This window comes from Cetorhinus maximus, chromosome 25 (genome assembly GCF_964194155.1).
Source record: "Cetorhinus maximus chromosome 25, sCetMax3.hap1.1, whole genome shotgun sequence".
Classification (NCBI taxonomy): Eukaryota; Metazoa; Chordata; class Chondrichthyes; order Lamniformes; family Cetorhinidae; genus Cetorhinus; species Cetorhinus maximus.
This window is the reverse complement of record NC_135903.1, coordinates 9,573,972-9,594,753: the sequence shown is the minus strand read 5'-3', so window position 1 is coordinate 9,594,753 and position 20,782 is coordinate 9,573,972. Positions and strand designations below refer to the sequence as shown.

The 20,782-nt window shown below is 45.1% G+C and overlaps 1 protein-coding gene across 2 annotated transcripts in view; it reads left to right on the top strand.

The window, feature by feature from the left end:
- The window catches only part of arhgap23a (Rho GTPase activating protein 23a), a 501,306-nt gene that overhangs the window by 99,722 nt on the left and 380,802 nt on the right, over window positions 1-20,782 (top strand). The gene's annotated exons all lie outside the window — the stretch shown is intronic.

The window sequence follows — 20,782 nt, the reverse complement described above, 5'->3', positions numbered from 1 at the left end:
AATGACCTTCCTTCCATCATAAGGTCAGAAGTGGGGATGTTCGTTGATGATTGCACAATGTTCAGCACCATTTGCAACTCCTCAGATACTGAAGCAGTCCATGACCAAATGCAGCAAGACCTGTACAATATCCAAGCTTGGGCTGACAAGTGGCAAGTAACGTTCGCACCGCACAAGTGCCAGGCAATGACCATCTGCAACAAGAAAGAATCCAACCATTGCCCCTTGATGTTCAATGGCATTACCATCATTGAAACCCCAGTATCGACATCCTGGGAGTCACCATTGACCAGAAACAGAACTAGACTAGCCATATAAATACTGTGGCTACAAGAGCAGGTCAGAGGCTAGGAATCTTGCGACGAGTAACTCATCTCCTGACTCCCCAAAGCCTGTCCACCACCTACAACGAACAAGTCAGGAGTGTGATGGAACACTCCCCACTTGCCTGGAGAAATGCAGCTTCTACAACACTGAAGAAGCTGGACACCGTCCAGAACAAAGCAGTCTGCATTTTTGGTGAGGTGGGGGGGCCCTCCTCCTCCCGTCCCTGGGGACAAGTATATCCCTGCGTGCTGTTGCCACCTCCAGGAGGGCAGCAAGACATTTGCTGGAAAACCGCGGGGCCGATTGCCCCGCTGACCTGCCCTCCTGCCTGCCATGTTCAGCACTGACGTTCTCCATGACTGCAGCTTTCGCATGGCTGCCACGGCCGCTTTTGAATTGGCTGCCGGGGTGCCATTGGACCCGGCGGACATTGAGCTCCTGCCCCCGCCCACCCCTTGTCGCTGATGCTGGAGTCGTGTATTACACTGGATGGGCCTTAATTGGCCAGCCCACATAAAATGGCGGTGCGGAGCTGATCGTGGGCGGTGGTCGGGTTCCCGACCGCCCACTCCTGCCGAGCCCGACTGATGTAAACTGCTAGTCATTGGATATCAGTATTAGTAGTTAAAATGTTAATATGAAATAGATTAAAAGGATATTAGGTCTATATTCCTGATTCAAGTGGGGTGAAGAATAATATAGGTCTGAGAAGAGGCCACTTAATTGTTTACTGACAGAAGAAAAAGATCAAGTGTGAAGCATCAAGAGAGGTTTGTGCATACCTCTTAAGAGTAAATTACTTAGCAAATGAATTTTTGGGCTGGGATTGCAGAATGCTATTGGAGAAACCTGTGTAGTGAAAAAAGAATGCTGTTTTTATTTAACTCTTGCTGGCTTCCTTAGATTTATACATTGCTAATATGCCCATAACTTTATTTTGAACAAAAATATGCATTAATTTAAATCAGGAATGAAGCTTTTTAAATATATTGGCAAGTCTGGTAAAACAGATTTTTGTTTCTGTCTGGTCAAAGCAATAAGACACTACCTTCAATTGTACTATGAAGAGCCTTCTGAAAGACTTCAACCTATATTGCTTTGCAGTTCGTAATTTGTAATTCATAATTCATAGAAGTAATTTGAAATAAAATACAGCTCATCACGCACTATTTTTTCAAGTTATTTTGATAAAAATGATACTTTAGAATTAAAATTAAAGATTGCCAAATGATTTGCTGCACATTCTGGACTGAAACATTTAAATACCTGGTTAGAAAACTTGTTATTGTGGTAAAATTGTTTTTGTATTATTTCAAAATAGCCCTTCAGAGTTGTGTTGTTGATGGACTCCCTAATAATGCATTTAATTAATTTTAATATTGTAGGGTGTTGGTTCAGTTCAGTAGGTCTGAAGAAGTCTTCATAGTCATATGTAGGTTAACTGTAAGTCTTAACTCTTGAACTGTTTACAAATATACAGTAAAGGGTACAAGCTAGGAGCTGTCTCCATGTTTGCTGGTATGCACAACCCTGTCCAATGTCTCTGGGTGCAGGTCATGTGCTCTCTCACAATACTGTGTGGTGCTGTACTCAGTCCCACATTAACCCTATATGTACTAGACCTTTATACTACAGATATGGGGATTGTAATATTTTCTCATCTGTGCTTTAGAGCACAATCTTCAAATGCCTGTATTGTCTTACATAAAAAATAAAATCAGTAACTTCCTCACTCTAACCCTAAAGTTGCATCTGTCTCATTTGACTCTCAACTCCCCTCATGGCCTGAGCAAGTTCATGTCACTTTTTATTCATTCACAGGATGTGGGCTTCACTGTCTGGGCCAGCAGATATTGCCCATCTCTAGTTGCCCTTGAGAAGGTGGTGGTGAGCTGCCTTCTTGAAAGGCTGCAGTCCATGTGGTGTAGGTACACCCACAGTGCTGTTAGGAAGGGAGTTCCAGGATTTTGACCCAGTGACAGCGAAGGAACGACGATATATTTCCAAGTCAGGAGGGTGAGTGACTTGGAGGGGAACTTCCAGATGGTGTTCTCATCTACCTGCTGCCCTTGTCCTACTAGATGGTAGTGGTTGTGGGCTTGGAAGGTGCTGTCTAAGGAGCCTTGGTGAATTTCTGCAGTGCATTGTACACTGCTGCTATTGTGCATCAGTGGTGGAGGGAGTGAATGTTTGTGGATGGGGTGCCAATCAAGCGGGCTGCTTTGTCCTGGATGGTGTCAAGCTTCTTCAGTGTTGTGGGAGCTGCACTACTCCAGGCAAGTGGAGAGTATTCCATCACGCTCCTGACTTGTGCCTTGTAAGTGGTGGACAGGCTTTGGGGAGTCAGAAGGAAAGTTACTCGTCGCAGGATTGCTAGCCTCTGACCTGCTTTTGTAGCCACAGTATTTATATGGCTAGTCCAGTTCTGTTTCTGGTCAATGGTAACCCCCAGGATGTTGATAGTGGGGGATTCAGTGATGGTAATACCATTGAATGTCAAGGGGCAATGGTTAGATTCTCTCTTATTGGAGTTGGTCATTGCCTGATACTTGTATGGTGTGAATATTACTTGCCACTTGTCAGCCCAAGCCTGGATATTGTCCAGGTCTTGCTCCATTTGGACATGGACTGTTTCACTATCAGAGGAGTTGCGACTGGTGCTGAGCATTGTGCAATCATCAGCGAACATCCCTACTTCTGACCTTATGATGGAAGGAAGGTCATTGATGAAGCAGCTGAAGATGGTCGGGCTGAGGACACTACCCTGAGGCACTCCCGCAGTGATGTCTGGAATGGAGATGACTGACCTCCAACAATCACAACCATCTTCCTTTGTGCTAGGTATGGCCCCAACCAATGGAGAGTTTTCCTCCTGAATCTCCACTGATTCCCATTGACTCCAGTTTTGCTAGGGCTCCTTTTGCCACATTTGGTCAAATGCGGCATTGGTGTCAGGAGTTGAGTGGCCCTGGCGGTCAGTGAGCAGGATATTGCTAAGCAAGTGCACTTGATTTCACTGTTGATGACCCCTTACATTACTTTACTGATGATGGAGAGTAGACTGATGGGGTGTTAATTGACTGGATTGGATTTTTCCTGCTCTTCTGTGTACAGGACATACTTGGGTAATTTTCCACATAGCCAGGTAGATGCCAGTGTTGTCGCTGTATTGGAACAGCTTGGCTAGGGATGCAGCAAATTCTGGAGCACAAGTCTTCAGTACTATTGCCGGAATATTGTCAGGGCCCATAACCTTAGCGCTATCCAGTGCCTTCAGTCGTTTCTTGATATCATGTGGAGTGAATTGAATTGGCTGAAGACTGGCATCTGTGATGCTGGGGACCTCCGGAGGAGGCCGAGATGTGTCATCCACTCGGCACTTTTGGCTGAAGATTGTAGCAAATGCTTCAGCCTTATGTTTTGCACTGATGTGTTGGGCTCCTCCGTCATTGAAGATGGGGATATTTGTGGAGCCTCCTCCTTCAGTGAGTTGCTTAATTGTCCACCACCATTCATGACTGGATGTGGCAGGACTGCAGAGCTTAGATCTGATCCGTTGATTGTAGGTTCACTTACCTCTGTCTATCACTTGCTGCTTATACTGTTTGGCACGCAAGTAGTCCTGTGTTATAGCTTCACCAGGTTGATACCTCATTTTTAGGTATGCCTGGTGCTGTTCCTGGCATGCCCTCCTGCATTCTTCATTGAATCAGGGTTGATCGCCTGGCTTGATGGTAATGGTAGAATGGGGGATATGCTGGGCCATGAGGTTACAGATTATGTCCGAGTACAATTCTGCTGCTGCTGATGGCCCACAGCACCTCATGGATGTCCAGTCTTGAGTTGCTAGATCTGTTTGAAATCTATCCCATTTAGCATGGTGGTAGTGCCACACAACAGGTTGGAGGGCATTCTCCATGTATCCTACTGATACTGCCATGGGCAGATGCACTTGCAGCAGGCAGGTTGGTGAGGATGAGATCAAGTATGTTTTTACCTCTTGATGGTTCCTTCACCACCTGCCACAGACCCAGCCTAGCAGATATGTCCTTTAGGACTCTGCCAGCTTGGTCAGTAGTGGTACTACTGAGCCACTCTTGGTGATGGACATTGAGGTCCCCCACCCAGAGTACATTCTGTGCCCTTGCCACCCTCAGTGCTCTCTCCAAGTGGTGTTCAGCATGGAGGAGCACTGATTCATTAGCGGAGGGGGTGGGAGGTGGGGTGCGGTGCGGTATGTGATAAGCAGCAGGAGGGTTCCTTACCCATGTTTGACCTGATGGCATGAGAGTTCATGGGGTCCAGAGTCGATGTTAAGGACTCCCAGGGCAACTCCCTCCCAACTGTACACCAATGTGTCGCCACCTCTGGTGGGTCTATCCTGCCAGTGGGTCAGGACATATATGGGGCTGGTGATGGTGGTGTTTCGGTGTCATGAAAATATAACAATTTTCATAATATTATTGTGATTTATTGTGAAAGTGGGTTAATAGTGGGATTTAATTAAATTGGAGACAGCTGATCTGGAGTTGGAGTTATCAACAAGAAGCTAGGTTTGGAATGCTAAATATGCAAACATGGTTGAAGTTTTAGAATGTGAGGTGTAAGGAACATTTGTATTTTTAGATAAATTAGGTTAGTTTGAATTTCATAGAGATGGTAAGATGTTACACCTAATCAGAAGAAGCTGAGCCAAACAGCGTGTTTATTTTTCCCAAAGGTTACTGATAAAATTAGCACTATGAAGAGATTTATAATTTGAGAGAGGTAAAGTTCCAAAGACATATTGGACAATGGAATTTGCATTTAAAAGGGAGAAACATATAAAGTAGATGAGGCTATGTGTAAGAGGGGGAGGCACCTAAGATCTAACAAGTGTGAAAAGCCTCTAACCTCTGTGCATCAAGTTGCTGTCTACAGGAACCGAAGCTGAGGAAACTCACTTTGAATTTGACTGTTCAGGGTATTGTGTGGCTTTGTCTGGATCTGTTTAAATCTATTTCTTTGTACTGTTGCCTTAATGGAGATGTAACTGTGAGTCAGATTAATTGGGGGTTTTAGGAGTTATTATAATAATTTGTAGACTTGTGTATGTGCTTGAAATCTTTTCCTCTGTTAATAAATGTTTAGTTTTCTAAAAAACCTCTGAAGTCGCGGTAGCCTTATAGTCTTATTACTTCCGAATTTAAGGCACGCATCTCGAAATGAAATATAAATTGCAAAACAGTTGTGACCGCGTGATCAAATTTCCCTCGTGAATTTGATTCGCCTGGCACGCATCATCTGCCATGCCATAACACTAGGAAATTATCTGTAAGATATGATTCCGTGACGATGATTATGTCAGGCTGTTGCTTGATTAGTCTATGAGCCAGCTCTCCCAACTTTGGCGCTCGTCCCCAAATATTAGTGAGGAGGACTTTGCAGGGCCGGCAGGGCTGAGTTTGTTGTTGTCTTTTATGGTGCCTAGGTCAATGCTGGATGGTCCGTCAGGTTTCATTCCTCTTTTTTGAGACTTGGTAGCGGTTTGATAGAACGGAGTGGCTTGCTAGGCCATTTCAGAGGGCATTGAAGAGTCATTGCTGTGGGTCTGGAGTTACATATAGGCCAGACCAGGTAAGCACAACCGATTTCCTTCCCTAAAGGACATCGGTGATCTAGATGGGTTTTTACAACAATCGAGAATGGTTTCATGGTCATCCTTAGGCTTTTAATTCCAGATTTAAAAAAAATCAGATTCTACCATCTGCTTTGGCGGGTTTCAAACCCTAGTCCCCAGAGCACTACCATGGGTAACTGTCTTACTAGTCCAGCGACAATACCACTACGCCATCGTCTATTAGACCTACGTTAAGCTCCCTAAACCCCATTTGCACTAAACTGCTGTCCACTCAATTTTCCTTCCTTGGCTCCATGCTAAATGAAATTATACATGGTTGTCCCTCCTAAATTATTGCTTACTTCCCCTTTTCCCTTTTAAAAATAAAAAAACCCCTAATCCCTTGCAAACCATTTCCTCCATCTCAAACCTCCCTTTCTTCTCCAGCCCTTGAACTTGTTTTCCAGACCTATTCTTGGTCCCCTCTCTCTCCCTGTACATGCTGCCTCTTGACCACATAATCCACTTCGATCAACTTCCACATGTACAGTAATTAATTCTGTTTCTGCACCACCTGTCTTGATTTAACCCTTTGCCTCTGCCACCCTCCCAGCCCCCTAAACACCACTCCTTTTTGTGTGTCACACTGCTTGTTTGACATCCAATCTTGGGTGAGCCATGATTTCTTCCAGTTAAAAATTGGGAAAACCAAAACCATTGTCTTTTCCCTTGCCATGTATCCTCTGACTCGTTCCACTCGAGACCCTTGGCCACTGTTGTGGCTGAGCCAGCCTGTTCGTAACGTTGACTTCCCCATCCCCTCCTTTTGCCTCACCATTAGCCTGCAGGCTTCAGTTGCTTCGTTCCCACACTCTGAAAATCTGTCCCTAAACTCCATGCATGCCTCCTCCTTTTAAGTCTCTCGGTAAAGCCCATCTTTTCACCAACTATTTGGTCATCCGTTTTAATATTTTCTCCATTCCTGCTCTTGTGTGCCATTGGTGCTTTTTCTATGTTTAAGCTACTATATAAATTTGTGGAATTTCCTGCAATGTCCATTGAGAAAATAGTTAAAAGGTTAATCCCATTTCCCGCTTTTTTTTCTGCAAAAAATTAATTTACCAATGAATTTTGCTTAAATGTTAGAAGATGATAATTATATTAATCAGCATTTGAACTTGACAGAATATGGTTATCATTATGTTGTTGGATTTTTTCAAATGTTGCTCATTAGTATCATAATTGCAATTTCAAGTAATGTTCTCCACATTTCACTGTTCAGTTGCCACATCTTTATCTTGGTCATTGAGACCTTGGTTTAACTCAAATTATGTTGGCTGACAGTAAAGGCAATCTTGCCACTGACAGATGTGGCCACCTGTTACAAAAGTATAATAATTTTCATAATATCCTGGTGTATTGTGAAGTAGGTTTATGGGTGTGAGTGTAGATGGTTTTTGTCTGTGTGACTTAATTACATTTGGAATAAGGTAGACTGCAAGCTTGAAATTATCAAAAAAAGCCAGGTGAAGAAAAACTAATGAGTAAACATGGATGGGGTCTTAACTTGTAAGGTGAAGGGAATTTGCATTTTTATATAAGTGAACGGGTTGTTTGGATTTCAAAGAGATGTTATGATGTTTACAACTAGCCAGATAAGCAAGACTAAGCAGTGTGTTTATTTTTCCCAAAAGTTTACTGACATCGACAACATAAAGATTTTTTATTCTGGGAAAGGTAAAGTTCCAAAGACACATGGAACAGTGGAATTTACATATTAAAGAGAGAGAAACACATATAAAGGGGAAATGAAAGGTTATGTTGGAGGGTCATGTAAGATCTTGCAGAAGTGTGTGAAACAACCTTTGGGAAGCCTCCAGCCATTTGTTCATTAATTTGCTGTGTTCAGTAACTAAAGTTGGAGAAAGGCATTTGGGAATTCCACAGTCAAGTGGCTCATGTGGTAACTTGCTGGTTTGCTTTTGAAATTTAAAAATCTATTTTAGACTGTTGCCTTAAAGGGGGTGTGCTATTGAGTCATGTTAATTAAGAATTTTAGGATTTGTTATAGTATTAAGTAATTGTAGTCTTATGTATGTGCTTGAAATTTTCTTTTGTTAACAAATATTTTAATTTAATTTAAAAAAATCTCTGTAAAGGTCTTAGCGGACTCATTACTTTTGAATTCATGCACACATCATCTCGTAATAAATACAAATTGCAAAATTGGTGTGATAGCGTGGCGAAGGTTCCCTTGTGGATTTGGCTTGCCTGGCACACATCATCTGCCACATCATAACAACCAGCATACGATTTACTGCCATAGGTGCAAAAATAATAAACTAAAATTTCAAATTTAATGTGCATAATCATTTCATCTAGTTCATTATCACCACAAATATTGCTGCAAAGCATGATTATATTGGCATGGGACTAAGACCTCACACTATATATTTTTGTTATATATATCCTCACTGGATAATTTCTAAAATTTTAAACCTGGACAATATCCTTTTTAAAATGGCTGAAGCAATGTCCGTCTAGTGACCCTCACTTCTGTACCATCGCCTACAAGACTGACTCTGCATGTCTGTCTCACCATGGAAGTCAACTCTACTGGAAAAGTAAATTATCTAGCAACAGTTCAGCCTGCCAACCTCTGTGAAGGAATTCACCATTGGACTTTGATTCTAGACTCTGTGGACTGCGGACATGTGAAACAATGATTATTTTCTCTGTCGTGTTTGCCCTGCAAATCTTTCTTTCTCTACCCCCCTTTACTGTATGAGTGCACAGGGGCTACTTAGCAACCCCGCCCCACCCCCCTCCCAGCCTCAGCATTTTGAGTGTGTACAAATGAACTAACCCTCTGAGTTCATCCTATCTGGAGCTTGCTGTGGGGTTATTTATAGAAAATTGGATCACACCAAAACTGAGGTTTTGGGAAACATGCCAGTGTTTATAAAAAGGGAAGCAAATAAAAATACCTTTCTGTTTACGAATGGGTGGTGGGGTTGTTCAAATTAACCCCATTCTGTATGTAAAAATATGAAAATCTACCAAGTGAAGTACATATGATATAGTTACAAAATAACTATTAGTATCAGGCATGCCCCAGCTGACCGTATATTATGTTTTATATATTTTAAACAGAATTCAATTGAATGACATATAAAACAAATCTACTTGCAGTACAGAGAAATTAACAAACCATGTACTTTATAAATGTTCACCACCTTGTACATTGCAAGCAGTTCTTTTATTTATTTCATTGCTTCCATTATGGCCATTAGGGGGAGTCATTGTGCCTCTGTGATACAGAGGACAGAATTTTCCGTGTCCGCTGGTGGTGGGCGTGATAGATGGCATGAGCGGACAATATGGCGTGATTGGTTTCACGGTGGCGGGAAGGCAGGATGTGATTGTCCGCTCAGCCCGCCAACAGCGGGCTGCATTTCCTGCCATCGGTCATCAGGAACCTCACTGTAATACATCAGCATATCATTATCAGGCCATCCCTCCAGGTCCTTGCACCCCTGCTGGATTGCCCGTCTACTTTCCTGCTGATGTGTTTCACAACAGCACAGAGGCGCTGTGCACTTGACGGCCTGCACTTTGGGGAACTGGAGGTGAGTGCACAGCAAAGTTCTGCAGAGTTAGCGAGGGTTGCCTGTTGCTTTGCAGGCTTCAGGGACACTGGGTGGGGGTCGGGGTTAAGTGCCGCCCTGCCTCTGAGGCGACTTTTGAAGGTGAGGGGGAGATGGGGGCAAGTGCAGCTTTGCCTCTGAGGCGAATTGTGGGGAGGGGGAAGGCAAGTTCAGCCTTGCTATTGAGGCGACTGGTGGTGGGGTTGGGTGGTGGTCAAGGGCAGCCCTTCCCTTGAATATAGTGCACAAGCGTTTGGGGTGAGGGGGGATAGGGTGGGCGAGGTAAGTTGCCATGCATTCAGGAAACCTGTAAAAATTGACTATTCCTCTGCAACTGAGACAGTTCAGGCACAGCCACAATGATATGATATGATTGGGGTCGGGCTCCTAGCTTATCTTCACACTCAAGCAATATGAAGGCATCAGAGTGCCACCAAGTTCTCCAGCGCTATACCCCCCCCCCCCCCCCCCCGCCCCCCTTGCAGGGCACAGACTGCAAATTCATGAGCACTTTAGTGGACTGCAGAGCAGTTGGACTGAACACATTGTACAATCTCCTCACTAAAGCTGACCATGTAGCAGTCCCTGCTGGAGGCACTTACAGCCCCTTGCAATGTCAGCATCCTGGTTTGGACCAATCTCCCCCATGGTTCAAGCTAACAGGGCAGCCATGCAGCGTACCAGTCTCTCTCTCTCTTTCACCCTGCAGGAGGAGTACATCAGGATCGTGGAGCCTGATGAACTAGCTGTATGGCTAATGGGCTACAGAGCACGAAGGAGACGGTGGAAAGAGCGACTGAGGCTCCTGGCTGCGCAGAGGCAGGAGCAGCAACCTCAGAAGGGGCAGCTGGGGTTCCCGCACATGCCACCCAAGAGCCACAGCGAGCCATCACAGGCTGGCACCTGGCGACACCCAGGGTCTATAGATGCTGCCTTTCATTCCTGCAGATGACTGAGAACCAGTGTTGCCAAAGACTGCGAATGTCCAGGGAACTGGTTGCTCACATCTGCCAGTTGTCGCATGATTTGGCGTCATGGGGACTTGGAGGGCATCCACTGCCAGTGGCTGTGAAATTAACTGTGGCACTCAATTTCTATGCTGGTGGCTCCTTTCATGGCTCCACAGGTGACCTCTGTGGGATCTCTCAAGCCTCCACCCACAAATGGATCCATGAGGCCACGGATGCCATCTTTGGGAGGGCACACAACTTTGTGCGTTTTGCCCGGGACCAGGACAACCAGGATGCAAGAGCGATTGGATTTGCCCAGATCTCAGGTTTCCCACAGGTGCAGGGTGCGATTGACTGCGCTCGTGGCGCTCAGATCTCTGTCGCAACACACGGTGGACTACATCAACTGCAAGGGCTTCCATTCGCTCAATGTGCAGCTGGTGTGTGACTGTGAGAAACGCATCCTGCAGGCATGTGCATGGTTTCCAGGGAGTGTGCTTAACGCCTATGTCCTCGGTCGGTCACAGATCCCTGGAGTCTTCCACAGCCCACAGAAGCTGCAGGGATGCCTCCTCGGGGACAAGGGCTACCCGCAGAGGCCGTGGCTGATGACACCCTTGCGGTGGCCTCAGACTGCAGCAGGGTGATGGTATAATGAAGCTCATGCTGCAACTTGCACCTTGGTGTAACAGACCATTAGGATGCTGAAGATGCGGCTCCAGTGCCTGGACTGTTCTGGTGGAGCCCTGCAATACAGTCCGCAGAGGGTGTCACGTGTTGTCGTCGTCTGTTGCGCCCTTTACAACCTGGCATTCCGACAGGGAGAGGAGCTGGCTGAGGAGAAGGTGGAGGAGCTGCACGTCTCCTCTGATGAGGAGGACGCCGATGGGGATAAGGCTGAGGAGCTCCTCGGAGGCGACGATGATGGGGATGAGGCCCTCGCACTGGCTCAACAAGGCAGGAGTGCATGAGAGGCCCTCAGCTGCTAAATTTGTGGAAGATGATGATGACATGCGGTGAGGTTCCTCACATCGCATTTGTGAACATTTGTCTCCAGTCTGGCTTATGGCAGCGTCAATACGCTCTGTGAGAATGCTCCTGTCACAGAGAGACGAAGCAGGCCCTAATAGTCACTTGATTGCAGGAGGATGATGACGACATTGAGGACACTCCATAAATCTTCACACAGCCTCTGAGACTGTCTGACTCCTGTCTGGCCAAGGGCAGCTCACTTGTGCTCCGTGATCAGGGTCATATGACAGAGACGCAGCCATGAAACTTTAGAAGCATCTGAATTTTGTCTACCTTCAGCACCTGAGCCCTTCAGGAGCTGGAGCACAGCATCAGTGATCACAGATGCTGAAGAGATGGGGGCCTGCCCCTCCTTAAAGGTGCTGAGAGCAGACCGAGAGAATGAGAGAACTCTGTGGCACCTGCCCACTACATTCTGGCAGCAATGACGAGCACCCTCGAGGTGCAGGCATCAGTAATGTCTCTAAGGAGTGAGAGGCCGGACCATCGCTTTGGTCTGAAGGCTAAACAGAGCACAGGGAAGAGGCCCTGGACTGAGACACCCTGGCAACATTCTTGTAAACCTCCTCTGCACTCTCTCCAGAGCTATTACGTCCTTCCTGTAATGTGGTGACCAGAACTGCACACAATACTCCAGTTGTGGCCTCACCAGTGTTTTATACAATTCCAACATTATATCCTTACTTTTATATTCTATACATCTGCCAATGAAGGAGAGCATTCCATATACCTTCTTTACAACCTTGTCTACTTGAACTGCTGCCTTCAGGGACCTGTGTACTTGTACGCCAAGATCTCTCACTTCATCTACCCCTCTTAGTATATTCCCATTTATTTTGTAATCCCTGCAACTGTTTGACCTCCCTAAATGTATGACCTCACACTTCTCTATGTTAAAATCCATCTGCCACTTTACCACCCACTCCACCAACCCATCTATATCGTTTTGGAGATTATGGCTATCCTCTACACTATCCACTACTCGGTCAATCTTTGTGTCATCTGCAAATTTCCCAATCGTGCCCCCCACGTTCACATCCAAATTGTTAATATATATCACAAACAGCAAGGGTCCCAACATTGAGCCCTGTGGAACACCACTTGAGACAACTTTCCATTTGCAAGGGCATCCATCGACCATTACCCTTTGTTTCCTGTTACAAAGCCAACCTTTTATCCAGTTTGCCACATTACCCTGAATCCCACGGGCTTTTACTTTCCTGACCAATCTGCCATGTGGGACCTTGTCAAATGCGTTGCTAAAATCCATGTACACAACATCCACTGCATTGCCTTCATCAACCCTTCTTGTCACTTTCTCAAAGAATTCAATCAAATTTGTGAGGCAAGACCTTCCTTTAACAAATCCATGCTGACCATCCCTGACTAGTCCATGGGGGGGAAGTCTCCACTGGTTGGAGTCATACCTAATACAAAGGAAGATGGTTATGGTTATTGGAGGTCAATCATCTCAGCTCCAGGACATCGCTGCAGGAGTTCCTCAGGGTAGTGTCCTTGGCCCAATCATCTTCAGCTGCTTCATCAATGACCTTCCTTCCATCATAAGGTCAGAAGTGGGGATGTTTGCTGATGATTGTTCAGCACTATTTGTGACTCCTCTCAGATACTAAAGCAGCCTGTGTCCATATGCAGCAAAACCTGGACAATATTCAGGCTTGGGCTGAAAAGTGGCAAGTAACTTTGGTGCTACACAATTGCCAGGCAATGATCATCTCTAACAAGAGAGAATCTAACTATCTCCCTAGTGCATTCAATGGTATTACCATCGCTGGATCCCTCACTGTCTACATCCTGGGGGATCCCATTGACCAGAAATTGAAGTGGATCAGCTATATAAATGTTTTGGCTACAATAATAGGTCAGAGGCTAGGGATTTTGCAGCGAGTAACTCACCATCTGACTGCCAAAAGCCTGTCCACCATCTACAAGGCACAAGTCAGGAGTGTGATGGAATACTCCCCACTTGCCTGGATGAGTGCAGCTCCAACATCACTCAAAAAACTTGACACCATCCAGGACAAAGCAGCCCGCTTGATTGGCACCCCAACATTCATTCCCTCCATCAGCGATGCACAGTGGCAGCAGTGTGTACCATCTACGAGATGCATTTTAGTAACTCACCAAGGCTCCTTCAACAGCACCTCCCAGACCCATGACCTCTACCATTTCAAAGGTCAAGGGTGGCAGACACATGGGGACACCACCACCTGCAAGTTCCCCTCCAAGCCACGCACCATGCTGACTTGGAACTATATCACCGTTCCTTCACTGTTGCTGGGTCAAAATCCTGGAACTCTCTTCCTAACAGCACTCTGGACTGCAGCAGTTCAAGAAGTGGCTCACCAGCCCCTTCTAATGGGCAGTTAGGAACAGGCAGTAAATGCTGGCCTAGCCAGTAATGCCCAAAACCCCATGAACGAATGAATAAAAAATAAACGTGGGTAATGTGCAATAAGAAGTGATTGGCAGCATTTCTATTCCATCCAGAATCTTACATGAGAGAAACAGGCCATTTGCCCTATCATGCCTGTGATGGCTTTTTGAAAGTGATGTCTAATTCGACCACTCCTCAGAGCTTTCACCATACGTCTGCATATCTTTTCTTTTCAAGTATATATCCAGTTCTATTCTTTAGTGTTATTCTATCTAAAGTAAATCAAATTTAAATATGTAACATTGCTTTCAGATGTCTATAGTACCCAGACAATAATGATTTTATAAACTAGCATTCGGTACTACTTTTTCAATTTCGGTTTTTGCCCTTCTATTATCATTTCAGATTTACAGAATTAACTCCTCACAGAGCAATTGCTGCCTGTTACATGGAGGCTGTACCTTTCATGTAATCTGCCTTTAGTAGACATGAACATTTTGGAGATTAACAATGAGCCAAGTTGCAGTTATCTTTTTGCTGGCTTTAATGTAGTCATGTGGTATGCTACCAGATTATTTTTGGCACTGCAGGTATTACTCAAAGTAGGAGTCAAATGTGGGTCCTAACCTCACGTTGTGTCAGGAACGGTCACCCCTCAGTGATTTTTGGCTGGATTGGCCAATTAATGACCAGAGTGTGCACTCGCCATCCATTTAAGGATGATGGTGGCTCTCTAAGCTGGAGGGCCAATAGGAGGCTCTCCGGCATGGAAAGAGGTGAAGCTTGCCATTACAGATAAGGGAGAGAGAGGGTGCCTCCATCTTGAGGTGCCTTCTTAGCAACTTAACAAATGTAAAATAAAAAATGACCACAACTATTGGCCCACCATTATGGAAGGGGAAACTTCTGAACAGAGTGGCTCACGACCACAGTGGCCAGCCAGGTGGTTGCGGGGGGTGGGGGGGGGGGAGCGGAGAGGAGAGGAGAGAGAGAGCTTGAAGGCATTCTGGAATGCTGCCCCTCACTCCCACCCCCAACCCCTTCAGTCTGTTGCTGGGAGGTCACATCCATGGAGCTGGTATGTTCCTGATACTGATGGGGCCCACCCACAGTCTACTTAAATTGATAAATGGCCAATAAATTATCTTATGCTAACCACCGCTTGTGGGCGAGTCACCATTCCATCCTCGAACTGGCCTCCAGGAAAATGGCTCGGGCGTGATGGTGCTGGCATGCTGGCTGTCGACATGAAATTATGCTCCCTTCTGCCTGTGTTCTTGTCTCATATATTAGGTGAAAATTCAGCTTAAGATGTTTTGCAGAATAAAGCAACAAATGCCAACCAATCAGCACTCTCTTCACATACAGTATAAATTGTTGTTTACCCCTTATATTATTCTTGCGAAGTGTTCTGATGAGTGCAAGACAAAAAGCTTAGACATGTCTCTTTTTTTCAGCAAACTACCAAATGACAAAGTATGTTGGTGGGAAAAATGTTACTTTGACTAGGTTGATCGTTTTGGCTTTTACATACACTTTAAAAGTAATTTTGTGACATCTCTGGAGCAATCCATTTTTAAAAACTTACCATTAAACATTTGCTAACTTGGAATACTTGTTGGCAGTAGTTATCTGAACTAATGTTTCTAAATATTTGAAAAATGATAATGGAGATTTATGTGAGAAAAATCAGACCAATTGTTAAGGGTGAGTACTGGAGAGTAATTAGGCTCAAATGTAAGAGACAATTCGTAGAGGGAAAGGAGACTTGATTTTCTTGACATCTATAGAATAAATGTTGTGAGACTTCACTGATTATAAATAATAATGACTGGTGGAAGTATTTCATTGCTTAGATTTCAATTTCCTGAAATAATTCTTTTAGATATAGAATATTATGCTACTGTGTACACAGTTGGCCAGTGCTGTTCTAAGTTATGAAGCGAATTAGAAAACAATATTTTGAAGAATGTATTACAGACTTGTAACTTGGCACCAGAAGCATTTTTTGCTTTGTTTTCTCTTTGGCAATTTTACCTCCTTGCTTGCATGAAGTTTAATGAGCATTGGCCTAACAAAAACCTTTCCTCAAGTGGCCATTATTCATGTGAGAAACTTCAGTGTGCAGAGAATGGTTATTTCTCTGAATGGTGTCAAGAAACCAGTTAGATCCTATTCTTCATGACACTGAAATTGAATCATACACCACAAAAGGAGGCCATTTGGCCCATTCTTCTGCCAGCTCTTTGGTAGGGCTCTCCAAGTTTCATCCCCTGCCCCACCCTGCATCTTGTGCTTTCTTTCCCCACAGTTCTGTAAATTTTTTCTCAAGTATATATCCAATGCTCTTTTGAAAGTTAATATTTATTCTGTTTTCAATGCCCTTTCAGGCAGTGCATTCCAGGTGCAGTATTTTATGCCCGGCCCTATGGCGAGTTGTTGTCTATATCAATGATTTGGATGATAATGTGGTGAATTGGATCAGCAAGTTTGCTGATGACACTAAGATTGGAGGCGTTGTGGACAGCGAGGAAGGCTTTCAAAGCTTGCAGAGAGATCTGGACCAACTGGAAAAATGGGCCAGAAAATGGCAGATGGAATTTAATGCGGAAAAGTGTGAGGTGTTACATTTTGGAAGGTCAAACCAAGATAGGACATACACAGTAAATGGTAGGGCACTGAGGAATGCGGAGGAACAGAGGGATCTGGGAGTTCAGATACATAATTCCCTGAAAGTGGCGTCACAGGTAGACAAGGTTGTAAAGAAAGCTTTTGGCATACTGGCCTTCATAAATCAAAGTATTGAGTATAGGAGTTGGGATGTTATGGTGAGGTTGTATAAGACATTGGTGAGGCCAACTTTGGAGTATTGTGTGCAGTTCTGGTCGCCTAACTACAGGAAGGATATCAGTAAGATTGAGAGAGTGCAGAGAAGATTTACTAGGATGTTGCCGGGTCTTAAGGAGTTGAGTTACAGGGAAAGATTAAATAGGTTAGGACTTTATTCCTTGGAGCGTAGAAGAATGAGGGGAGATTTGATAGAAGTTTACTAAATTATGAGGGGTATAGACAGAGTAAATGTGAGTAGGCTCTTTCCAGATTAGGAGAGATAAACACGAGAGGACATGGCTTTAGGGTGAAAGGGGAAAGGTTTAGGGGGAACATTAGGGGGAATTTCTTCACTCAGAGTGGTGAGAGTGTGGAACGAGCTACCATCTGACGTGGTAAATGTCAGCTCACTTAAGTTTTAAGAATAAATTGGATAGATACATGGATGGGAGAGGTCTGGAGGGTTATGGACTAGGTGCAGGTCAATGGGACTAATGGAATAATATTTCGGCACAGACTAGTAGGGCCAAATGGCCTGTTTTCTGTGCTGTAGTGTCCTGTGGTTCTATGGAATGCGGGGAGGGCATTTAATCAGGCATGATGGTGGCAGATGGGAATCCCGCCTGCACCCTGATCAGTCTATGCCGGGAAGGGCTATGGGTGACCTACCCACCCCCCAGCCAATTGAGGCCCTTAAGCAATTAATGCCCACTTAAGGCCTCATTCCATCATCAGTGGCAGGTGGGCCTGTTGCCACGCAGGGAGAATTATGAACAAACCTGTGTAGCTTGCTTGTGGTCTCCCAGGTGAGGGTCCCTCGTTCAAGGATGCTCTGTGTCTGATCGAAGGACCCCCAGCATTGGGATAGGGGTGTCCGCTGAGAGCCATCCCCTTCACTTACTGCTGGCTGCCTTCAACCCCTTCTCCCTGCAACCCCCACTCTGCGAAACCCCTCCTGCCATTGCTTACCTCTAATCTGGGTAGCTTTGCGATCCTGGGCCCGCGGTGGGTGTATTTCCTGCAGCACCTACCACCTGCCCGATGGCACTGCTGAGCAAAGAAGCTGTTGGCCCCTGTTTGGCCGGCAGCATTCAGCGGATGGGCCTTCCAGGGGATCGGGTCTTCCATGGGATCAGACACCCACCCTGGGAAGGGAAGGACTGCCGATGGCCTGATAATTATCTAATTGGCATGTAATTCAGCTTGCCTTCCCTTAAGAAGGCAACATGGGTCTCTCGTCAGCTATCCAGCTGGTGGCTGAGATCACCTTCTTAAAATTCCCTCCCTAGATCACTCAAACTTGCTGTGTTTAAAACAAATTACTCCTCATGTTGGTCCTCTTTTGCCAATCAGCTCAAATCTGTGTCCTCTAATTTCTGGCCCCTCTGCTACTGGGAACAATTTCTCCTTATTATTAAACTCCTTACTGATTTTGAACACCAGGTACCAGTCTAGTAAATTACATTTCACCCTTTCTCTAAGACCTTAACATCCTTCCTAAAGTGTATTGTCCAGAATTGAACACAATACTCCAATAAATGTCCAATATTGCACATATGTGCACTAAACAAAGAATTGCTGGATAGTGATTTGGAGCAAGAGCTAAAGTAGAGGGTTTGATAAGCAATGAGGATGATTATAAAAGCAAATAATGTGGATGCTGGAAATCTGAAACAAAAACACAAAATGCTGGAAAAACTCAGCAGGTCTGACAGCATCTGTGGAGAGAGAAACAGAGTTGACATTTTGAGTTGTATGACTCTTCTTCAGAGCTAAAGAATAGAAATGTGATGAAATTTATACTTTTTAAAGGGGCGGGGTGGTGGTGGAGCAGGTGAAGATGGACAGAAGGCCAGTGATAGGTGAGGGCAAAGGAGAGATTGACAAAGATGTCATGAACAAAAGAACAAAGGGAGTGTTAATGGTAGCGGTAAGGGCTAAAAAAAAGGTGCTGATAATGGCAAAGGTAAGAAAGCAGAATGTGATAAAAGCAGAACAAAGGTAAACATTCTGAAAAGAACAACATGAACAATAATAGATATCCCTGTGGGGGTGGGGTGGGGGGAGGGGGCAGTGGTAGGGAAAAAAGGGCCAAAAATGGGATAAAAAGGGGGGATAAAACAATGAATAAATGAATAAAAATATAAAATAAGTGGATAAAAAATAAAAATGAATTTTGAAAGTCTGGAAGGCTGTAAAGTACCTAATTGGAAGAATTCATATACGAGGTGCTGTTCCTCCACTTTGCATTGGGCTTCACTGCAACATTGCAGCTGGCCAAGTACAGACATGTAGGCATGACAGCAGGATGGTGTGTTGAAATAGCAAGCAACAGGAAGGTCTGGGTCATGCTTGCGGACAGACCTAAGGTGTTCCATGAAGCGGTCGCCCAGTCTGCGTTTGGTCTCCCCAGTGTAGAGGAGACCGCATTGGGAGCAGCGAATGCAGTAGACCAAATTGAAGGAGGCGCAAGTTAAGCGTTGCTTCGCCTGAAAGGAGTGTTTAGGTCCTTGGACGCAGAGGAGGGAGGAGGTAAAGGGATAGGTGTTGCATCTTCTGTGATTGCATGGGAAGGTGCAGTGGGAAGGAGATGAGGTGTTTGGGGTGATGGAGGAGTGGACCAGGGTGTCCAGGAGGGAACAGAGTCTAGGACCAAAGGGCATAATCTCAGAGTAAGGGGTCGCCCATTTAAAACATAGATGAGGAGGAATCTCTTCTCTGAGGGTAGTTAAATTGTGGAATTCATTACTGCAGAGGACTGTAGAAGCTGGGTCATTAAGTATATTGAAGGCAGAGATAGACAGATTTTTAATCAGTAAAGGAATCGAGGGTTATGGGGAAAAGGCAAGAAAGGGGAGTTGAGGATTATCAGTTCATTCATGATCTCATTGAATGGCGGAGCAGACTCGGGCTGAATGGCCAACTTCTGCTCCTACGTCTTATGGTCTTATGGAATGCTGGGGTGAGGGGAAGATGTGTTTGGTAGTGGCATCATACTGGAGTTGGCAGAAATGGCGGAGGATGATCCTTTGAATGCAGAGGCTGGTGGGGTGAATGCGGAGGCTTGGTGAGGCCAAGGGGGACCCTATCATAGTTCTGGGAGGGAGAGGAAGGTGTGAGGGCAGAGGCACGGGAAATGGGTTGGACACAGTTGGAGGCCCTATCAATCTCAGTGGGTGGGAAACTTCAGTTAAGGAAGAAGGAAGACATGTCAGAAGCCCAGTTTTGGAAAGTGGCATCATCAGAACAAATGCAATGGAGGCAAAGGAACTGAGAGAATAGGATAGAGTCCTTAAGGAAGCAGGTGTGAGGAGCTGTAGTTGAGGTTGCTGTGGGAGTCGGTAGGCTTGTAATGAATATTGGTGGACAGTCTTATCACCTGAGATGGAGACAGAGGGGTCAAGGAAAGGAAGGGAAGTGTCGGAGATGGACCATATGAAAGTGATAGAGAGGTGGAAATTGGAAGCAAAATTGATAAAATTTTTCCAGGTCCAGATGAGAGCATGAAGCGGCACTGAAACAGTCATCGATGTACTGAGAAAAGAGTTGTGGGAGGGGGCCTGAGTAAGACTGGAACAAGGAATGTTCCACATACCGCATAAAGAGACCGACATAACCGGGGCCCATGCGGGTACCCATAGCCACACCTTTTATTTGGAGGAAGTGAGACAAGTTAAAGGGTAAATTGTTGAGTGAGAGAACAAGTTCAATCAGACGGAGGAGAGTGGTGGTGAATGGGGATTGTTTGGGCCTCTGTTAAGGGAGAAGCCAAGAGCCCTCGGACCATCCTGTGGGGATTATAAAAGAGTTCACTGGGACATGGACCGATTAGCAGAATTGACTTGAAGTTGGGAAATGTAATTAAAGTGGATAGCTGTGGGGCAGTACAATTTGGGAGGGAAAATGAGGGGCACAATTATATACTCAAATAATGAGACACTGAAGAGTATGGATGAGCAGAGAGACCTGGTGGTTCAAGTGCATAATTCCCTTAAGGTTCAAG